The sequence below is a fragment of the Sapajus apella genome, unplaced genomic scaffold (genome assembly GCF_009761245.1).
Source record: "Sapajus apella isolate SASKATOON/1434 unplaced genomic scaffold, GSC_monkey_1.0 scaffold73, whole genome shotgun sequence".
NCBI classification, from domain to species: Eukaryota; Metazoa; Chordata; class Mammalia; order Primates; family Cebidae; genus Sapajus; species Sapajus apella.
The window spans coordinates 1,276,993-1,298,223 of record NW_022437013.1 but is presented as its reverse complement, the minus strand read 5'-3'; the positions used below and the strand labels follow the sequence as shown (position 1 = coordinate 1,298,223).

At 37.0% G+C, this 21,231-nt stretch overlaps 2 pseudogenes; both read left to right on the top strand.

Moving 5' to 3' along the window:
• LOC116531927 overlaps positions 1 to 15,653 on the top strand; it is a 45,077-nt pseudogene extending 29,424 nt beyond the window's left edge.
• Positions 15,654 to 16,178: 525 nt separating this feature from the next.
• On the top strand, positions 16,179 to 16,763 carry LOC116531936 (annotated as a pseudogene).
• Positions 16,764 to 21,231: the final 4,468 nt, after the last annotated feature.

Here is a 21,231-nt window from a genome sequence, read left to right as displayed (position 1 = left end):
TGGGAAAGTGGAGGGGAGATGGGGATGGTTAATGAGTACAAAAAGTAATTAGAAATAAATAAGACCTAGTATTCGATAGAACAACAGGGTGGCTATAATCAGTAATAACAATTGTACATTTAAAAATAACTAAAAGAGTATAATTGGATTGTCAGTAACACAAAGGATAATTGCTTGAGGGGATGGATACCCCATTCTCCATGATATAATTATTGTGCATTGCATGCCTGTATCAAAACATTTCATGTACCCCATAAATATGCATACCTACTATGTACCCACAAAAATTAAAACAATAAACTAAATGTGAGCACAAATAAGTTCTGTCAACAGATAAAATTTCAACAAATTTAGTTTAAATATTTAATTGGCTTTTACTTGTGATTCTAGAATAAGGCAACACCTCAGTCTATAAAATGAAATGTATATTCTGAGAGGCTGCGCAGAGGAGGTTGGTTTTATAAGAAGAATCAGCTGAAAAAAGCAAAAAAAGAATAAAAAGTGGATTGATCGTTTGTAAGTTACTTTCCTTATGGAGTTAAAAATAGGGGTCTTTCTTTTCATGCTGACTCAGGTTAACTAGAATCACCTGGTTTTTTCTCTCTTTTTTTTTTTTTAACGGGCCCATTTCAAAGTTTAGTTTGGTTACATGGCACTCAGCACAGGTGACCCCATTCTGGTTTGGTCCGGTCTGCTTGGACCTAGTGCAGGAGCCCAGTCCAAAACAATGACCTCCCATAAACTTCAGCAGTTCTATCTTGACATTTGCCCAGCTGTGTGAAATCAGTTAAGTCACAGATCTTTTCTGGTGTCCATTTTTTATATATTTGTGTATTGGGATAGATCACTTCTGACAAATTTTCCATCTATAAATTTCTCATTCTTTAATTTGTTTTGGACAAAGTTAAACTGTTCCTTCAAACTTTTTATTCAAAGTGTTATTATATAACTGTAAACAAGGTACAGTATTTCCTAAAAAAAATATTCTTTTTGAACTCTCTGAGATGATAATCTACAGTCTAAAACAGCCAAAACAAAATAAGAATTCAAAACCTATTAATCATATAAAATCTAATACATACAAATTTATATAAAAGTCCCATTTCCCTTATCTTATAAAGCTTATTTGGTGCCCTTAACAAATCTTTTTAAGAATCAACCAAGTGAGAAATAATATTATATTGGTATAAGTCTACCCCAAGGCTGAACCATTTATTAATTTTCTTTACAATAAGTAACAAAAATTCCTTCTGTTGTCAGCAGAACTCTTATTCAAACACAGGATTTGAGCTGTGGGATTAGAGCTATCAATTCTGCCTCCAGGAAATTATTATGATCTTGAAGTTCTGGTAAACTGTTTCCTGAAGATACTGCCTCAAAGTGTGGATGTAGTTACCAAGGCAAGAAAAATGTTTACTATTTTGAGGAAATTTTGTAGAAACAAAATGTATTTTCCTTTTGAGTCTATAAATTCTTCAAGAATATAGTTTAAAATTCTGATCAACATACCTACCAATGTCAGAGTTAGAGAAGATCCAGGAAAGAACCTTTAAAATGACAGAGGGTCTGGAGGGACATCCATTACAGTTAGACTAAAACAAATGTGACTCTTCCAAGCTGATGGCTGAGAGGAGAAACATAAATTTTTGAAATGAATAAAATGATGAGATCTCCCAGAAGTGAGGACTAACTCTTGAAGCATGAAAGAAGTAAAAATAATAGCTAGCGTTTATGGACTGCTTGCTGTGTGCCAGTTATTTATCTAACAATTTATTTTCTTATGTAATCTTCGCAAGAATCTTAGGAGGTAGATTCCATTATTATAGTCATTTTAAAGATTAAGGACCTAAACCACAGACATGCTTAAGTAAATTGTTTGAGGTCAGAAAACAAGCCGCAAAGCCAGACTGTAACCTAAAAATTCTGTTTCCAGAATGGGTGTGTTGCAGCACTATACTATACTGCATATTACTAATAGATACAAATAAATACTATGTTACTCATTATTTACCTATTTACTCAGCAAAAACCTTTGAACTTATACTATGTACTGGGAACTGTGCTTGGTGCTAAGGATATAGAGATGAACAAATTAAATTAAGAGGAAGAGACAAATAAATCAATGAAAATTTTCACGATGGCTCGATACAGTCTACGGAGGAAAGGGAAGGTACAGCTTCTTCCTTAAACTGAAAATTATTAGTTCTCTAAAAGTGGGACTAAAATGTGCCTATGTGGAGAAGGAAGAGTGGTAGGAAAAATGATTAGAGAGATAGAGTAATCATTACCATAAAGGGTAGTATGAGAGTTTAATAAATGTGGACATTATCTTATTGTTTATAGGGGACCAATGGGGAGGAGTTTAAGCAGGGATCATATTTGTGTTTTAGAATGATTACTCTCACTGCTGTTGCATGGTGAAAAGTTTGGAGGGGGCCAAGGGGAAGTAGGAAAAGCAGTAAGGAAGATGTTAATGTTGTCTAACAAGAGATAATAGTGGCCATTAATAAGACAGGAGCAATAAGAATGAAGAGGAAGGTAGATGAATTACAAAAATATAAAATGTAAAATTCACAGGGCTTAATTAAGTGAATGTGGTTGACATAATGCTGTAGTGCTTGGGTGGCATTAGGCTTCAAAAGAAGGAACACAGGTAAAGTGGGAAGGGGCATGTGTATGTGTGTGTGTTTGTGTGTGTTGTGGGTAAGGCGGAAAAATAAAGAGATCACTTTGTATCATTAGGTCGTAGTTACATGAGATAAGCAGGTCTATATGCAGGTCTGGATTTTTGCTACAGATGCAGCTTTTGGAGCCATCACATATGAATGAGTGTGGTTGAGTTTCCTCAAGAAGAATGCATAGAGGATACTGTCAAAACTCTTATCTTTAAGACAATGGTTCGCAAACTTAGCTGAGTCTCAGAATCATCCTGAGATTAGGAAAAAAAAAATGTACATTCCCACAACTTGAGATCCTGATTTAGTCCATCTGATGTAGGACCCAGGAATCTTCACTTTAATGGATACCTTAAATGATGCTAGTGCAAGTGAATTGCAAAATACAATTTGAGAAACACTAAATAGAAAACTTTATGTGTAAAGGAATAAAGAATCATTAAGTATACTACATGAGAGATATTTTGCTTATTTATAGTCATATTGTTCTGTCTATGTCCATTCTTTGGAAAACCCATGGAAATGCTGTTACATATGGCTTACATTTAGGATTCCAGCTAACTCTTCAAAAGAAAAAGTAATTCATATTGACATTACAGAATTAATTCCTGTGATCATTCTTTGATACTAAGTAATTAAATTCAGAAGTAATCGCTGTTAGGGCAAATAAGCTGTAGAAAAGTCCGTTTGAACTTAAACTGTAGTTTTCTTACATTGTACCATTACAGCACCAACAAAACAATTTTCCGTCTACTGATAAAAGTGCTTTATAGATCTACTTCCAGGTAGTTCTGAATTTTTTCAAACTGAAGTCAAATTTAAACAAAGCCGTCTTACAAGAATTTGTTTTTTAAATTTGATGGACATTACCATCAAGTGTTATATTAAGCCGACTTTATTGACAAAATGAAGTATATGATAAGAAGGTATCAAAAATATTACTGATTCAATTTAGTCCAGCACCACCTGACAATCTTGGAAAACATGAGAAACAAGGAACATTAATTGCTGTTCACACACAGTGACTTATTATTTCTGTTGTACTTGAAGTTCTAAATGCACAATGTAGAAAGATGGCAAGGGGAAAAATAGGCCTAATGTTTATTTTAAATCTGAGTAATTACCTCGTTGTATTATATATTATAGCATTTGCTGTAGGCAGACTTAGAATCTCACAAAAGATATATATTTAGTGTATTATTTTGCCTCATGTTAAAATTTGCCATTAGAAACGGTTTTCTTTATTTTGCTTTGCAAATGTGAAATTGATGTATATTAATACTTCTTGGATATATCTCTAAGTTATATTTTGTGACTAATACTTTATAATAGAAGCTCTTACAGGGATCTTAACAGAAAACACCATTTTGAATTAAGAAAATGCATAGATGATTATAAAGAAAGATACCACATTGACATTTCTTCCTTTGTAACAATTTGCCACACTGATAATATAATCATTTACTGTGTAAGTAGGCCTTATACAATATCATTAAGGTGAATATTTGGAATAAAATCTAGGGGGAGAAAAGCAAGTGTGTGGTGAAGCAATATGCTACATGTCGGGATATTTATTCGTTTTCCTTATAAAGGTAACCAATTTTAAATGGAAACTTATCTTAAGAATGCTTAAAAAGAAACTTGCTGTTTGAACAAACTAAAAGCCTAGATAATCATGGTATTTACTGGAAACTTTAAGAACTAACTGAATCATTTAATTATTTTGTTTCAATTAATTTATCACAAAAGAATAAATAAGCTAAAAAGTGGAAATCTGATTGACAGATCAGAGTGGAACAGAGTTGAAAAGAAATTGAGTTGATGGTGAGGGACAGAGTCCTGTGTTCCCACAGAAACTTTCATTGTGCTCATTATAGTAACTTCTGTTGGTTTTGGATTCTCTTGTTTACCAGGACTTGGAAGAAGAAATACAAACAGCCATTCAACAGGATAAATGGAGACATGTAACCTAGGAAACCCCAAAATGTTCTAGTGGGGCCTGGAATCAGTTGGACAACAATACTGATAATAAGCTAAAGGAGGAGAGAAATGTTTATGTTCTAAGTGACAAAAAATAGTTTACATAGCATGCATATATGTGAGCATCGACAGGCATAAGAATTTGCATATGCATCCCCAAGAGCACTTACAAAACAGCATATACATAAGTGAAAATACTTTAACAGAGCACTTCCTGACAGAGTTAAAAAAAAAAAAATAGACAGGGACAGATAAGAAGGGCAATATAATAAAGATTTCCTCTTGCCTTTTATAGGTCAAAACCTCACCCAACAATCGTTCAGATTATGCATTTCCATAAAAGATAATGGCAATTATATTTATAATCTGTTGCTTCAAAATATGTTTCAACGTCAAGGTTATCCATTTGTAGTCCTTAAAATTTGTTACCAATTTAATAGACTAAAAAACTTAAAGACGTTTTAAAAAAGAATAGCATGAACAGTAAAATACAGGGAAGTCTAATTTACTATGTTTAATTTAAACATTATCACAGAAAAAACAAGCAATAATGTTGAGTGACACTGAAAACCTATTTGGTAAAATTGCAAATCAATTCTTAGTTAAAAGCAGTGAAGTTTTTCACAGATTAGAAGGAATCTGTCTTGACATAAAAAAATATATATTCTAAACATAAAATAAACAATAACTTACATAAGAAGAACTACAATCACTCCCATTAAGTCAAGAGAAAAGAAAAGATAATGCAATACACTGACAGTTTTATTATTGGATATTAATATATAATATGCTAGAGATTCTTGCCAACATAATAAGGTTAAATAAATAAATAAGAGGTATAGCTATCAATTATCATTAGTTGCAGATAATATGACTGCATACCAGGAAAACAGACATAAAAAAAGAGCCATTAATTTATTGAAGTACTATGCATAAATTAAATATGAAAGATAAAAAGCTTTCCCATATATCAAAAATAAAGGTTATAAAATGTGACAAATAAAAATAATCTCCTTCACTTTAAACACACAAACATACACACACAGAGGACAGTTTCAAGATATTAACCTGTAATGTGCTAGACTCATGACAGAGGCCCAACAAGATTACAAATTTGAAATAAGTATATTTGAAACTAAAAATGACAAGAGTCAGGAAATATATATATATATATATATATATATTGTTTTTTTTTTTTTTTTGAGACAAAGTCTCGCTCTGTCACCCAGGCTGGAGTGCAGTGGCACAATCTTAGCTCACTGAAACCTCCGCCTTCCAGGTTCAAGTGATTCTCCTGCCTCAGTCTCCCAAGTAGCTGGGACTACAGACAGGTTAGTGCTACCACACCCAGCTAATTTTTGTATTTTTAGTAGAGATGGGGTTTCACCGTTCTGGCCAGGATGGTCTTGATCTCTTGACCTTGTGATTCACCCACCTTGCCCTCACAAGGAACTGGGATAACAGGCGTGAGCCACCATGCCTGGCCAGGAAATATTTTTAAGAATAATACAAATTAGTGGCAGGCTTTCAAAACATACCATAAAAGGGAAGAAAATACTTAAAACAATATTGTTGCAAGAACAAACTTCTGGAATGGAGTAGAAAGGCTCCAAACAGACTCGATTATATGTAAGTTTGTAATATATGCTAAAAGTAGCCTAAAATCAGTGGGGAAAGGGAGGATCATTTAGTATGTGGTGCTGGAAAAACTAATTAAATATAAAGCAAAAAGTAAAACCCTTCATAATATCATATATTCAGACAACTTACAGGTAGAATAAAAAGATGAAGATTTAACAATAAAAACTGTAAAGAACCAGAAAATATTGGTGAATATTTATATATAAAGAAGAGGGCAATGGACTTTCTAAGTATAGCTTTAAAAGCAAAAGCAATGAAATAAATGACAGACGGATTACAGTATATGAACATGCTAAGCAGCTTTGTGATGTATGTCGAGAAAAGAAAATCAGCAAGACTCAAATGCAAATGACTAATGGGGAAATATTTGCATAGCACAAGGCCGCTACGTATTGTACATGCAAAACACTATTATATTATTATTATAAATACAAGAAAGAAAAATTAATAAAAAAATGTCCAAAAACCATTTACAGGCAACTTGAAAAAAAGAAAAAGAAAAAAATACAGATGACCATAAAATGGTATAAACTTGCTTGATTCATTGTTTCTCAAATACAAATTAAAACAGACTGAATAATTGCCTTTCACCATTATATGGGTGGAAGGATGAGGAAGTAGGTGATCTGATATGCTGCTGATTCCAGTATAAATTGGTATGCACTTGCTGTGGAACAGTTTGGCCATATGCATAAAAATTATATATGGTCATTGATTGAACAATTCTACAACTAGAAATGTACTATAAATAAATAATTCTATTAAAAAGACAACTTTAAACAATGTGGTTGTTTGTACATTTATTATTAAATTTTAGTAATTCTTCATATGTCCTGGAAATAAGTTTTTGTAAGATACAGCTATTGTAGGGCGGATCCAAGATGGCCAAATAGGAACAGCTCTGGAGTGCAGTTCCCAGCGAGAACAACGCAGAGGGTGAGTGATCACCGCATTTCCAAATGAGTTATTACTGCCCACAGACCAGGAGACTTCTGGGCTGAAAAGAGCCAAGAGTTTCCAGCATAGCTGTTTCAGCTGGTGCAGTGGGTCACTACACAAATCTGGGCATCCGTTTCAAGTGGCGCCTGGAATGCCTGGGAGACAGAGCCACCCATTCAACTGAAAAAAAGGAGGCTGAAACAAGAAGCCAGGTAATTTGGCTCGGAAAGACCAGCAATCTGAAATACTCTAGATTGAAAGTTTCACAGCAAGTGCAGCTGGATCTGGGATAGTCAAGCTCTGTGGGGGGAAGGGCATCTGCCATTACAGAGGCAGGCCACCACTACCAAGACAGTCCGCCATTACCAAGGCAGTCCACCATTACCGAGAAAGTTCTCCAGTACTAAGGTAGTCTGCCATTACAGAGGTAGACCGCCATTACCGAGGCAGTTCTAACTATACCTCCATAAACAAACTGCAAGCAAGTTCACACAGCAGCTGAGCAGAGCCCACGGCAGCTCAGCAATGCCTCTGCTGACAGACTGTGACTAGGCTACATCCTAGCTGGGAAAGGCATCTCTGAAAAAAGGTAGTGGCATGTCAGGAACTTACAAAAAAAGCCCCATCTTCCCAGGACAGAACACTTGGGGTTAAAGGTTGTTATGAGTTCTGCTGCAGCAGACATAAACATACCTGCCCAGCAGCTCTGAACGAAAAAACGGAGCTCACAGTTCAGCACTTGAGATCCTATAAGGGTCAGACTGTCTCCTCAAGCAGCTCCCTGACCCCTGTATATCCAAGGAGACACCTCCTAAAGGAGAACTCAGGCTGACATCTGGTGAGTATTCTTCTGGGGTGAAGATAACAGAAGAATAAACTGGCAGAAACCCTTACTACTCTGCAGCCACCACAGGTGATCCTCAGGCAAGCAGGGTCTGGAGTGGACCTCCAGCAGTCCTATAGCAGAGAGTCCTGACTTGAAGAAGGAATACTAAAAACCAGAAATAAATGACTTCATCATCAACAAAAAGGACATACACTCAGAGACCCCATCTGAAAGTCACCAACTACAAAGACCACAGGTAGATAAATCCACAAAGATTGGAAGAAACCAGGGCAAAAAGGATGAAAACACCCAAAACCAGAATGCCTCTCCTCCTCCAAGGGATCACAACTCCTCACCAGCAAGGGAACAAAGCTGCATGGAGAATGAGGCTGATGAATTGACAGAAACAGGCATCAGAAGGTGGGTAATAATAAGCTTCTCTGAGCTAAAAGAACATGTTCTAGCCCAATGCAAAGAACCTAAGAACATTGAAAAAAGGTTAGATGAAACACTAACAAGAATAAACACTTAGAGAAGGATATAAATGAATTGATGGAGCTGAAAAACACAACACGAGAACTTGGCAAAGCATGTACGAGCTTCAATAGCCAAATCAAACAAGCAGAAGAAAGGATATCAGAGATTGAAGATCAACTCAATGAAATAAAATGAGAAGGCAAAGTTAGAGAAAAAAGAGTGAAAAGAAATGAACAAAACCTCCAAGAAATATGGGATTACGTGAAAAGACCTAATCTACGTTTGATTGGTGTACCGGAATGTGACGGAGAGAATCAATCCAAGCTGAAAAACACTCTTCAGGATAATATCCAGGAGAACTTCACCAACCTAGCAAAGCAGACCAATATTCAAGTCCAGGAAATACAGAGAACAGCACAAAGATATTCCTCAAGAAGAGCAACCCCAAGGCACATAATCATCAGATTCACCAGGGTTGAAATGAAGGAGAAAATGCTAAGGGCAGCCAGAGAGAAAGGTCGGGTTAACCACAAAGGGAAGCCCATCAGACTCACAGCGGATCTCTCGGCAGAAACCCTACAAGCCAGAAGAGAGTGGGGGCCAATATTCAACATCCTTAAAGAAAAGAACTTTCAACCTAGAATTTCATATCCAGCCAAACTAAGCTTCATAAGTGAAGAAGAAATAAAATCCTTTACAAACAAGCAATTGTTGAGAGATTTGGTCACCACCAGGCCTGCCTTTCAAGAGCTCCTGAAAGAAGCACTCAACAAAGAAAGGAACAACCAGTACCAGCCACTCCAAAAACATACCAAATGGTAAAGAGCATCGACACAATGAAGAAACTGCATCAACTAATGGGCAAACAACCAGCTAGCATCAAAATGGCAGGATCAAATTCACATATAACAATATTAACCTTAAATGTAAATGGGCTAAATGCCCCAATCAAAAGACACAGACTGGCAAATTGGATAAAAGGTCAAAACCCATCAGTGTACTGTATCCAGGAAACCTATCTCACATTCAAGGACACTCATTGGCTCAAAATAAACGATGGGGGAAGATTTACCAAGCAAATGGACAGCAAAAAAAGCAGGAGTAGCAATCCTAGTCTCCAATAAAGTAGACTTTAAACCAACAAAGATCAAAAGAGACAAAGAAGGGCATTACATAATGGTAAAAGGATCAATGCAACAAGAAGAGCTAACAATCCTAAATATATATGCACTGAATACAGGAGTACCAAGATACATAAAGCAAATTCTTAACGACCTACAAAGAGACTTAGACTAACACACAATAATAGTGGGAGATTTTGACACTCCACTGTCAATATTAGAAAGATCAATGAGAAAGAAAATTAACAAGGATATCTGGGATTTGAACTCAGATCTGGACCAAAAAAACCTAATAGACATCTACAGAACTCTCCACCTCAAATCCACAGAATATACATTCTTCTCAGCACCACATCACACCTACTCTAGAATTGACCACATAATTGGAAGTAAATCACTCCTCAGCAAATTCAAAAGAATGGAAATCATAACAAACAGACTTTCAGACCACAGTGCCATCAAATTTGAACTCAGGATTAAGAATCACACACTTTTCAAAAGAAGACATATATGAGGCCAACAAACATATGAAAAAATGCTCATCATCACTGGTCATTAGAGAAATGCAAATCAAAACTACTTTGAAATACCATCTCATGCCAGTTTGAATGACAATCATTAAAAAATCTGAAGACAACAGATGCTGGAGAAGATGTGGAGAAATAGGAACACTTTTACACTGTTGGTGGGAGTGTAAATTAGTTCAACCATTGTGGAAGACCGTGTGGCAACTCCTCAAGGACCTAGGAATAGAAATTCCATTTGACCCAGCAATCCCATTACTGGGTATATATCCAAAAGGATTATAAATCATTCTATTATAAAGAAACATGCACACGTATGTTAATTGCAGCTCTGTTTACAATAGCAAAGACTTGGAACCAACCCAAATGCCCATCTATGATAAACTGGACAGGGAAAATGTGGCACATATACACCATGAAATACTATGCAGCTGTAAAAAAACGATGAGTTTGTGTCCTTTGTAGGGACATGGATGAACCTGGAAACCATCGTTCTCAGCAAACTGACACAAGAGCAGAAAATAAAACACCGCGTGTTCTCATTCATAGGCACATGTTGAATATTGAAAACACATGGACACAGGGAGGGGAGCATCACAAACTGAGGTCTATCGGCGGGAAGTAGGGGAGGGACAGTAGGGGGTGGGGAGCTGGGGAAGAATAACATGAGGAGAAATGCCAGATATAGGTGATGGAGATGGAGGCAGCAAACCACATTGCCATGTATGTACCTATGCAACAATCCTGCATGTTCTTCACATGTACCCTAGACCCTAAAGTGCAATAAAATATATATGTATATTTGTAAAATTAAAAACCAAGTAAAGTACATAGAACAACTTTGACACTCATATAATCTTATTGCTCTAAACATGAAAACACTTACCAGGGCATATAAGATCTTCTATGACTTGACAGTTGTCCACCTCTAGGAACTCATCTGTGCACCTCTTTCCCTCACTACACTCCAGTCACACTGGCCTTTTGTTTTTTTTGCCCAAATTCACGTAGCACATTCCCATCTCAGAAAATTTGCTCATACTCTTCTTTCTGCCTAAATACTCTCTCCCCACACTTCACCTGCCTGGCTCCCCATCATCTTTCTGGCTTCATCTTGAAAGTTACTTCCCACAAATAGGGATTTTCTGACCATCTAATCTAAAGTGAGTCATTGCACCTGTTTCATTTCCTCCTAGAATATATTTACATCTTTATTTGTGAGCTTATTTGTTTAATGTCTGTCTCCTTTACTAGAGTGTAGTATTAACTGAGGTAAAAAAACATTTTTTTTTAAAAATTATACTTTAAGGTCTGGCTTACATGTGCAGAATATGCAGGTTTTTACATAGGTATAAACGTGCCATGTTTGCTGCACCCATCAACCCATCATCTACATTAGGTAGTTCTCCTAATGCTATCTCTCCCTCCCCTAGACCCTCACCCCACAACAGGCACTGGTGTGTGATGTTCCCCTCCATGTGTCCATGTATTATCGTTCAGCTTCCACTTATGAGTGATAACATGTGGTGTTTGGTTTTCTGTTCTTTTTTAATTGTATTCTTAGAACTTTGAAAATTATCTGGTACAAGGCACATTCTCAATAAATGATGGCTGAAATAGAAAGACATACTTAAAATAAATAAAAAAATATACTACCTTTTATACAAGCCAGAGAGGGGGTATACTCCAGAAAAATAATTTAAAAGGTACACAATAATTTTTTGTTATCAGAATTGGTCAAATCCTGTTTAAATATCAGAGCCATAACAAACAACTGTGACATCTGAGGCAGGCAGCAACAAATTCAATCATAACTCTACAGAAAAAGGTACCATGAGAAAAAAGAAGCAGAGGAGGAAAAAAGAGGAGTCAAGGAAGCCCTGAAACATTAGCCTTTCTCCCCTTGACATAGGGTGTCTGGCTTTTTCGTCATTACTGGCTGCCACGAAGTCTGGCTTAGGGCTGGGGACAAGCTCACCACTGTGCTAGTGCAAATAGAGAATCCTGATTGAGGGAAAGGTAATGCTTCTTTAGGCAATAAGCTTAGTACGTACATTTACTTTTTTAAAAAATAGGTGATTTCTAAAGCAGTTTTAAGTTTACAGTAGGAAAAAAAAAAGCAGAAAGTACACAGTTCCCTATGTCTCCTTACTTTCTTGTCAGTTTTCCCTATTATTTACATTTTGCACTAGTATGGTCCATTTGTGACAATTGGTGGGCCAATATTGATTGAACATAGTTCCAGTGTGTGAATCAGTTTATATTTTAAATTGTGGTAAAATATAGATAAAATTTCCCATTTTAACCAGTTTTAAGTGTACAGTTCGGAGACATGAAGTACATTCACATAGTTGTGCATCCACTACCTCCACCCATCTCCAGAATCTTTTCATCTTACAAAATCGAAACTCTGCGCTCATTAAATAATAACTCCTCTTTCCTCACAAACACCATTCTACTTCTGTCTCTATGAATTTAACTACTTTAGGTTCGTCAAATATGTGGATTCATACGTTTGTCTTTTGTGATTGTCTTATCTCACTTAGCATAATGTCTTCAATGTTCATCCATGTTGTAACATGTATCGGAATTTCCTTTGTTTTTATAGCTGAATAATACTCCTCTGTATGTAAATACCACATTTTGTTTATACATTCATTCACTAATGGACATGTGTCTTCTACCTCTTGGCTGTTGTGAAGAAAGATTTGTACACAGCTGTACAAATATCTGTTTGAGTCCTTGCTTTCAATTGTTTTGGGTATATACCCAGAAGTGGAATTGCTGGATCATATATTATTTCTATTTTTAATTTTTTGAGGAATGTTCACACCATTTTCCATAGTGGCTGCATCATTTTACATTTCCAAGAGCACTGCACAAGAGTTTAAATTTCTCCACATCCTTGCAGTCTTCACTTATTTTCTGTTTTTAAAAACATATATATGTTATATATATGTTTTATATTTTTTAATATACACACATATACATACATATCGAAGCCATAATGGGATACCACTTCACACACACACTAGGATGGACTCTATATATATGTATAAAAATTTTATATATAAATATATCTCTACATAAAAGAGCCATGCTAGTGGGTGTGAAGTGGTATCTCATTATGGTTTTGATTTGCACTTGCTTAGTGATTAATGGTGTTGAAAATCTTTTCATGTAGTTATTTACTATTTGTATATTTGCTTTGGAGAAATGACTATTCAAGTCCCTTCCCCATTTTTAAATCCGGTTGTTATTGTTTCTGTTTTTGAGGTATAGGAGTTCTTAATATTCATTCTGGATATTAACCTCTTCTCAGATATATGATTTGTGAATACTCTCCCCAAGTGTGTGGGTTGACGTTTTGTTCTTTTTGATAGTGTCGTTCATGCACAAAAGTTTTTAATTTGATATAATTCAATTTCTCTATTTTTTCCTTCTGCTGCCTGTCCAAGAAATCATTGTCAAATACAATGTCAGGAAGCTCTTCATCTATGTCTTCTTTAAGAATTTTATAGTTTTAACTCCTATGTTTATGTCTGTGATCCATTTTGAATTAATTTTTATATGGTATAGGGTAAGAGTCCAATTTCATTCTCTCGTGTGATTATACATATTTTTAAAAACCATTTTTAGCGCTCTGTAATTTTAATGGCCTTAAGCGACATATTTTGTTTTTGTTTTGAAACAAGGTCTCACTCTGTTGTCCATGTTGGAGTGCGTTGGTGCAATCATGGCTCCCTACAGCCTCGATCTCCCAAGTTCAAGTGATCCTGCCACCTCAGCTTTCCAAGTAGCTGGGACCATAGGTGCCCGACACCACACCCCACACCTGGCTAGTTTTTTGTATTTTTAGTAGAGACAGTGTTTCACCATGTTGCCCAGACTGGTCTAGCAACACTATGCTCAGGTGATCCGTCAGCCCTGGACTCCCAAAGCGCTGAGATTACAGACTTAAGCAACTTTTTGATAACTCGGCCTAAGTTACAGCTCTGCATCTAAGATTTATTTCCAAACAACCTAACTTTGAAGATGAAGAGAGCCATGAGCAAACACAAATGATATATAGTTTGATAGTTGGTAATTTGAAGGAAAAATTCTAACAATTGGAGTTTTCAAAAGCAGAAGAGAAAGTTTGGGCATTAATTTGGAATTTGATTTTACAAGGTGTTTTTTCAGTTGAGTTTTCCTTTTTTATCTTCTTAAAATTATTTTTCCTTTTAGAAATAAGTTTTCCAGGAAACCACCTCCCCTCCCACCACGTTGGGCAGGTCACAGCCATCTTTTTTTTAAACCTCCCTGAATTTTCCTCACACCCCCAAACAGGAACAACTCAGGGTGGCCTTCAGAAGGGTGGAGTCTCACCCTGGTGGTGGTGAAGGCCCCTCTGCCACGACAGAGGTTTCTGATTGTGGGGCACAGTTTGGTTTTTGTTTCCTTCCAGTCTTTTAATTAGAAATGACAAACCTGGGTGACAGGCACAGTGCAGAAGTGTGGGCTATGGAAACAACCTGCTGCAGCCCAGCAAACTTGGGTACATTCCTTGGCACTAGTGGTTTGCTTGTGGAAGTGTATAAGTTGTGTGTCATGGTGACGGGCTCCCACGGTTGTATCTATTGGCAAACACTTTAAGGATTTCTCTAATCATTGACACTGTGCTCTTAGATCGACTTGCAGTGATATTTAGACATACCAATTCTATTGTGGAAAACAGACTCAACGGTGCCGAAAAGTCATTCAGGAAGTATGGCCTGTCTTATGCAAGACTCTAAATAAGCACAGGGCTCAAAATCAGATTGCAAAGTATTGTTGCAGGTGCCTGCACTTTGCTGTTTACTCTGTAGGCAAAGGATCTGCCTTGCTGCTGCAACCACTAGAATGATGTACGTGGCATACATTCACACAGATGGTGAATTGTGTGAATGTGTGCCACATACATCATCATTCCTGTTTCCTATACCTTGGCATTATCCTCATGGATGAGTATGGCATGGAAGAAGCCTGTCAGAAGGGACCACTAGACATGCTCCAGGCACTATGCATCCCCACCTTTCAGCTCCTACAACAGCAAAATGGTCTCCAGAATCACTCTGACACTGCAGATGACCTGTTCAGGCTATCCACCAGGTAAACTCAGTATAGCCCCACAACCTTGCTGAGGAGCCAAGTAGTCATCCCTATCTTATAGTTGGCCACTGCCTCTAATAGCCTGGACTACTGGGATGCCAATAGTAACCTCATGAGGCTCCTATAAGAGCTAATCGTTGCAAGAGTAGCCAATGATCACGAAGACTTTGAATTATGAAAATAACTGATTGGACAGGAGATGAACTGGCTTGGACAGCAGCTTGTCAGCCAGCTACTCCAGACATGCCGCTTTTGTCTCCCCACCCCATACGTAGATGTGGACGAAGTGCTCTAGGAGATCATGCAGGTGGACAGACTGACTTTTTGGGGATGGTTATAGATAAAACCATTTTGTGATGTTTATCGACTCACCGCAACCTCCAACTTCGGGGTTCAAGCGATTCTCCTGCCTCAGTCTCTCGAGCAGCTGGGATTATAGGCATGCACTACCGTGCCCGGCTAATTTTGTATTTTTAGTAGACACGGGATTTCACACTCCCGACCTCAGGTAATCTGTCCGCTTCGGCCTCCCGAAGTGCTGGCATTATAGGCGTGAGCCACTGCCCCGGACGGAGAGAAAGGAAAATAAATAAATAAATATGGCTCGGCTGCACCTTGTGGAGAGTGGGCTTGGCTACACAGGCGCCAGCCACCAACCGTAACCGAATGTGTTGCCCTGGCCTGCATGCCCATTTACATGCGGCCAGGCACTCGGGGCGTGCGAGGAGTTGCCACGCAGACGTCACGCCACGTACCACGTTGCCTGAGACACGGTCGCCATCTTTGGTCGCCATTTCGCTGGCACTGAGGCGCTGTGGCCGGTAGAAACTTAAGTGTGAGTGTCCTGGGTTGTGAGGTTGCAGCTATGTCATCGTTACCGCTGCGGGTGGCAGTGGTGTGTTCGAGTAACCAGAACCGTAGCATGGAGGCACACAACATCCTCAACAAACGAGGATTCAATGTCCAGTCCTTTGGAACAGCAACTCATGTGAAGCTTCCAGGACCAATACCTAGCAAGCCGAATATTTATGATTTCGAAACCACATATGATGAGATGTACAAAGATCTTCTCATGAAAGACAAAGAATTCTATACACAGAATGGTATTCTGCATATGTTAGACAGAAATAAGAGAATCAAGCTCCGGCCAGAAAGATTCCAGAATTGCAAAGATGTGTTTGATCTGATCATCACTTGTGAAGAGAAAATTTATGACCAGGTGGTGGAATGTCTAACTTCCAGAGAACAGGAGACCTGCCAGCCAGTGCATGTGGTGAATGTGGACATCCCTGATAGCCAGGAAGACGCCATCCTAGGGGCATTCCACATCTGCGAGCTCTGCCAGTGTATCCAGCAGTCAAAGGATATCGAGAATGAGATTGATCACCTGCTGCAGGCATTCGAGGCGAAGACCGGCCACAGCCACCTGCACACAGTCTGCTTCTACTGATGGGCCAGGCCTGGAGCCCGCCGCTGGTAATGCCCCTTGCTGCTGCTGCCACCACCACCTTGGCCAACTTCACCACTGCTGCTGCCGCAGCTGTTTCCCTTGCCGCTGCAGCCCTCTTGAAGTCACCGTGTTGAACTTACTTTTGTTCATACTTTTTACTTGGTGACATTTGTTTTTAACTTTAGGTATTTGGCTGATGGACCATAATATTACCCAAAGAAATTGTACTTGTAAAATGAGAGGAGATAGATAAATTCCAAGTTTCTAGCCCACTTTTAGTTATGAGTAGGATTTTGATTATAAAGTGCTGTTGTTTTTGCTTTCCTTTAACCAAGGAGTTTGGGAAGAGCTGCCAGGCCTTTCTGCACACAGACTTCCTCACCCCAATTTTTGAGTTGTTAGCTTTTTTTTTTTTTTTTTTTTTTTTAGACAGGGTCTTATTTTGTCACTCACTCAGTTCAATGTAGCCTCAACCTCTGAGACTCAAGGGATCTTCCCATCTCAGCCCCTAAAGTAGCTGGGACTACAGGCTCATGTCACCATGCTAAGTTAATTTTTTTCTCCTTTTTAGGTACAGACAGGTCCTGAACTCCTGGCCTCAAGTGACCCTCCCACCTCAGCCTCCCAAAGTGCTGGGATTATAGGCATGAGCCACCATGCCTGGTCTGCTTTCTTATAGTTGTGTTTTAAGAGGTCTTTATATATTTTGCATAACAGTCCTTTATCAGATATGTGTTCTGCAAAGATTTTCCCTCCGGCTGTCACTTGCATTTTCATTTCCTTCATAGATTCTATAGCAGAGAACAAGTTTTAATTTTAATAAAGCCAAAATTTCCAATTGTTTCACTTGTGTGTCATGCTTTTGGTGTTGTATCTAAAAGCCACTGCCAAACCAAGATCATCCAGATGTTCTTATACGTTAACTAAAATACCATTCTTAACAACCTTCGTATTTTTGTATGTGTTTTATACTTTCTATTATTTTCTAAAGAAAATGTTCTGGTACTTACTCTGGAGATTGAATTGAGAGTGTATGTGAGTTGTCGCCTTATACAATACATCACTTTGAAATTAAGTTATATATAAAGGTATGACGTGGGTGTAATCATATAATTACAAATATATTTGTAGGTCTATAATGACATATATCTGTACTGACTGATAGTTCTATATACATATATTTTTACAAGGTGATCAAAATTTTAGAACCAATTATCAAGAAAAACTTTAAAATTATCCTATTTCAAGATATATAGGTCCAGCATATTCATAACACTTATATATGGACACAGAATATGAAATAATCACATAAGCTACCTATAAAACAATTGTTGAAATTCTTATATCAAAGAAACCAAGTTATCAAATTGATATTAGTTTTATTGTTTTCACTGTCCTCCAAACTAAAATTTGTAACACCTTTGGCTTAGTAGGAAAAAATCATCTCTTGGGTGTGAGACTGTGATGGTTAATACTGAGATTCAACTTGATTGGATTGAAGGATACAAAGGAGTGATCCTTAGTGTGTCTCTGAGGGTGTTGCCAAAGGAGATTAACATTTGAGTCAGTGGGCTGGGAAAGGCAGACCCATTCTTTTTTTCTTTTTTCTTTTTTTTTGAGACGGAGTCTTGCTCTGTTGCCAGGCTGGAGTGCAGTGGCGCAATCTCGGCTCTCTGCAACCTCTGCCCCCTGGATTCAAGGGATTCTTCCACCTCAGCCTCCCAAGTAGCTGGGACCAGAGGTGCATGCCACCATGCCCGGCTAATTTTTGTATTTTTAGTAGAGATGGGGTTTCACCATGTTGGTCAGGAAGGTCTTGATCTCTAGACCTCGTGATCCACCCACCTTGGCCTCTCAAAGTAAGAAATGCCTGATGTAGGCAACAGTCGAGGGGAATGGAGGCAGCAAACCACCATGGCATGTGTGTACCTATGCACAAATCCTGCAGGATGCAGGACATACACATGTACCCCAGAACCCAAATACAATTGAAAAAAAAAAGAAATAATGAGTAATAGGAAAAATTACTATTTTGAAATTAATATTTTCTCTATTCCTCTTTAATTTATAAATATTAATTTTCCCTATTACTCTTTATGTAATATGTAATAGCATATTTTAGTTGTAGAATGAAATATTCAAACGTGTTGAAGCTTGAAGCTAGTTATACTAAAAATAAAATTGATTGACATACTATTTATCTTTTAAAAGCTCATACTCAGATAAATATTATTAAGAAAATTAAATTTTATTTCAAATGGTAGAAGAAAAGGAGGATTGTGTTTTATACATAAAGACAAGTAAGAGCTACTTTTACATCTGGGTCATTCATGCAAATTCCCATGATCAAAATAACCAAAAATAATTAAAACGGGCTTTATGGTCATAAAGTTAAAGTCTAAAATGTGGACCATCATTCACCATTTTAAAAGGCAAAACCATATCATCTCAAATTGCTATGTCACTTCTTCATTCTACTGGTGACGCCAAGGTAGATTTTGCTCTGTTTGTCAACCTAAATTTGCAGACAGTTTTCCTCTGCAGCCATCTATCAACTTAATGGTCCAGATGTTGGGATATTAAGATAGGACTTGTTTTTTTTTGTAAATTTTTCCTGATTTAAATCAGTATGCCACTTTTAACAGAAACTTTATTACCATAACATTGATTATTCTGCAAATATTTAGTCCAAATATTTCTATTTGGCAGTTTTTGTTAATCTTCAGGTAGTTTTTTTTCCTTTTAAATTATCTTGCTATTGTCAAGATTTTTGAATAGTTAGAAATGAATCTTAAGTAATACTATAGGGTTATGTACCAGCTTATGATGTGGTATTTACTTAACCATTTTGCTAGCAATTCTTAAAAGACATTTTATTCCTCACTGTCAATTTCACCACTAACTTTGCAACATTTAATTATGTCATCTAAATATTCTCTGGTTGGAAGTACAATTGAAATTTTCTTTTCTTTTGGGGAGGATAATAAGTGTTGTTTAGATGCCTTGAATTTTCATAGTCTGATCTGATTATAAAATGGAAAATGCTTTTATTTCCTTTATGAGCATGATGAAAACATTTTGAAAACTGGAAAAAATGTAATCAAAATGGATCTTTCAGGATATAATTGGATTCAAAGAACAATAGGAAAGCTCACATATTGTTAATATAACATCAGGAAAGTTCCCCAACTCATAAGGAAACATTTTGTGTCTTTGTAGCTAAAGTGATTTGCTGCTTACCTGGAAAGCAGCATTTTTGTTTTTCTCTGTTTTTTTTTTTTTTTTTAACCAATATTTTGTTGTCCAAATCTGCCTTCTTCCCATGAGATGAGTCATGTAGTAATTTATGCCACCCGGAAGAACAGAGACAGAACCAATATTCTGTCTGAAAGCCACTGACTTAAGAGAATATCCATCCCTTGCTCTTTGGGATTTGAAGCAGGAATCACAATAGTTAATAAAAATAAATAAATAAATAAAAAACCTTGTAGGAATGAAGAATTTTTATAAGAGCAGACAAGAAAAGACAAAACGTGAAATTATACTGGGTTGCGAAAACTTAACTGCTGGTCAACTGACCAGGAATGGATTTAGGCTTATTCTTTTTCTTTCTTCTATGTCTCATGTCATTAGATAACTACATATGATGTAAAAAGCACTGATACAAAGTAAGTTGAGGATAGAAACTCTTGGAGATAACTTGAAAACTCTGAATAGCATTTAAATCAGCAGGCCCTAATGATTGGTGACTAAGGATTCTAAAGGCAATGGTGCATGTTATTGCAAATCTCTTTGCTGCTATTTTGAGAAAGTTGCTCAGAACAAAACTGCCAGAAGTCTGAGATAGACCTCAGTGCCCAATTTTACTAAATGGATGATCTTGGAAAATTGTAGACCTGTTAGCATAACTTCAGTACCTAGGATGATAGTGGAAAAAGTCATTATACTATCAACTTGAATGTACCTAAAGGGGCACAAAATGCTGAATAATGAGCAACATGATTTCACAAAGAACAAATAACGTCAGCACATTTCATTTCTCTCTCTACCAAAGTAATATCATTTATAGAGAGGGAGGAAAAATCATTATGTGCCTGCAAACACCATTTAAGTTTTTCCATCTATCCAAGTCTTAATTTTCCCTATGCTTTTTTCTCTAAGGCTAGTCTTTAGAGTAGATAGTTATGGTAATATTTTAGAAACGTTAGGGCAATTTTGCTGCTCTCCAAAACAATTAATATTTTGTTCTTTTTCTTTAAACTTGAAACTTTTTGACACTACCAACAAGCTCTGTGACTTTGAAAAAGTTACTAAACTTCTCTGAGTTTGTTTCCATATCTGTAAAAGCTGAAGTTTCTTTTTAGTTCTCTGGATCTATTACTGAAAAGAGGTATTATATTCAAGATAACATTTCAAGTTGATTCATTAAATACAAGAGACTTATTAAAGGAAAGTGTAAAGTTATACA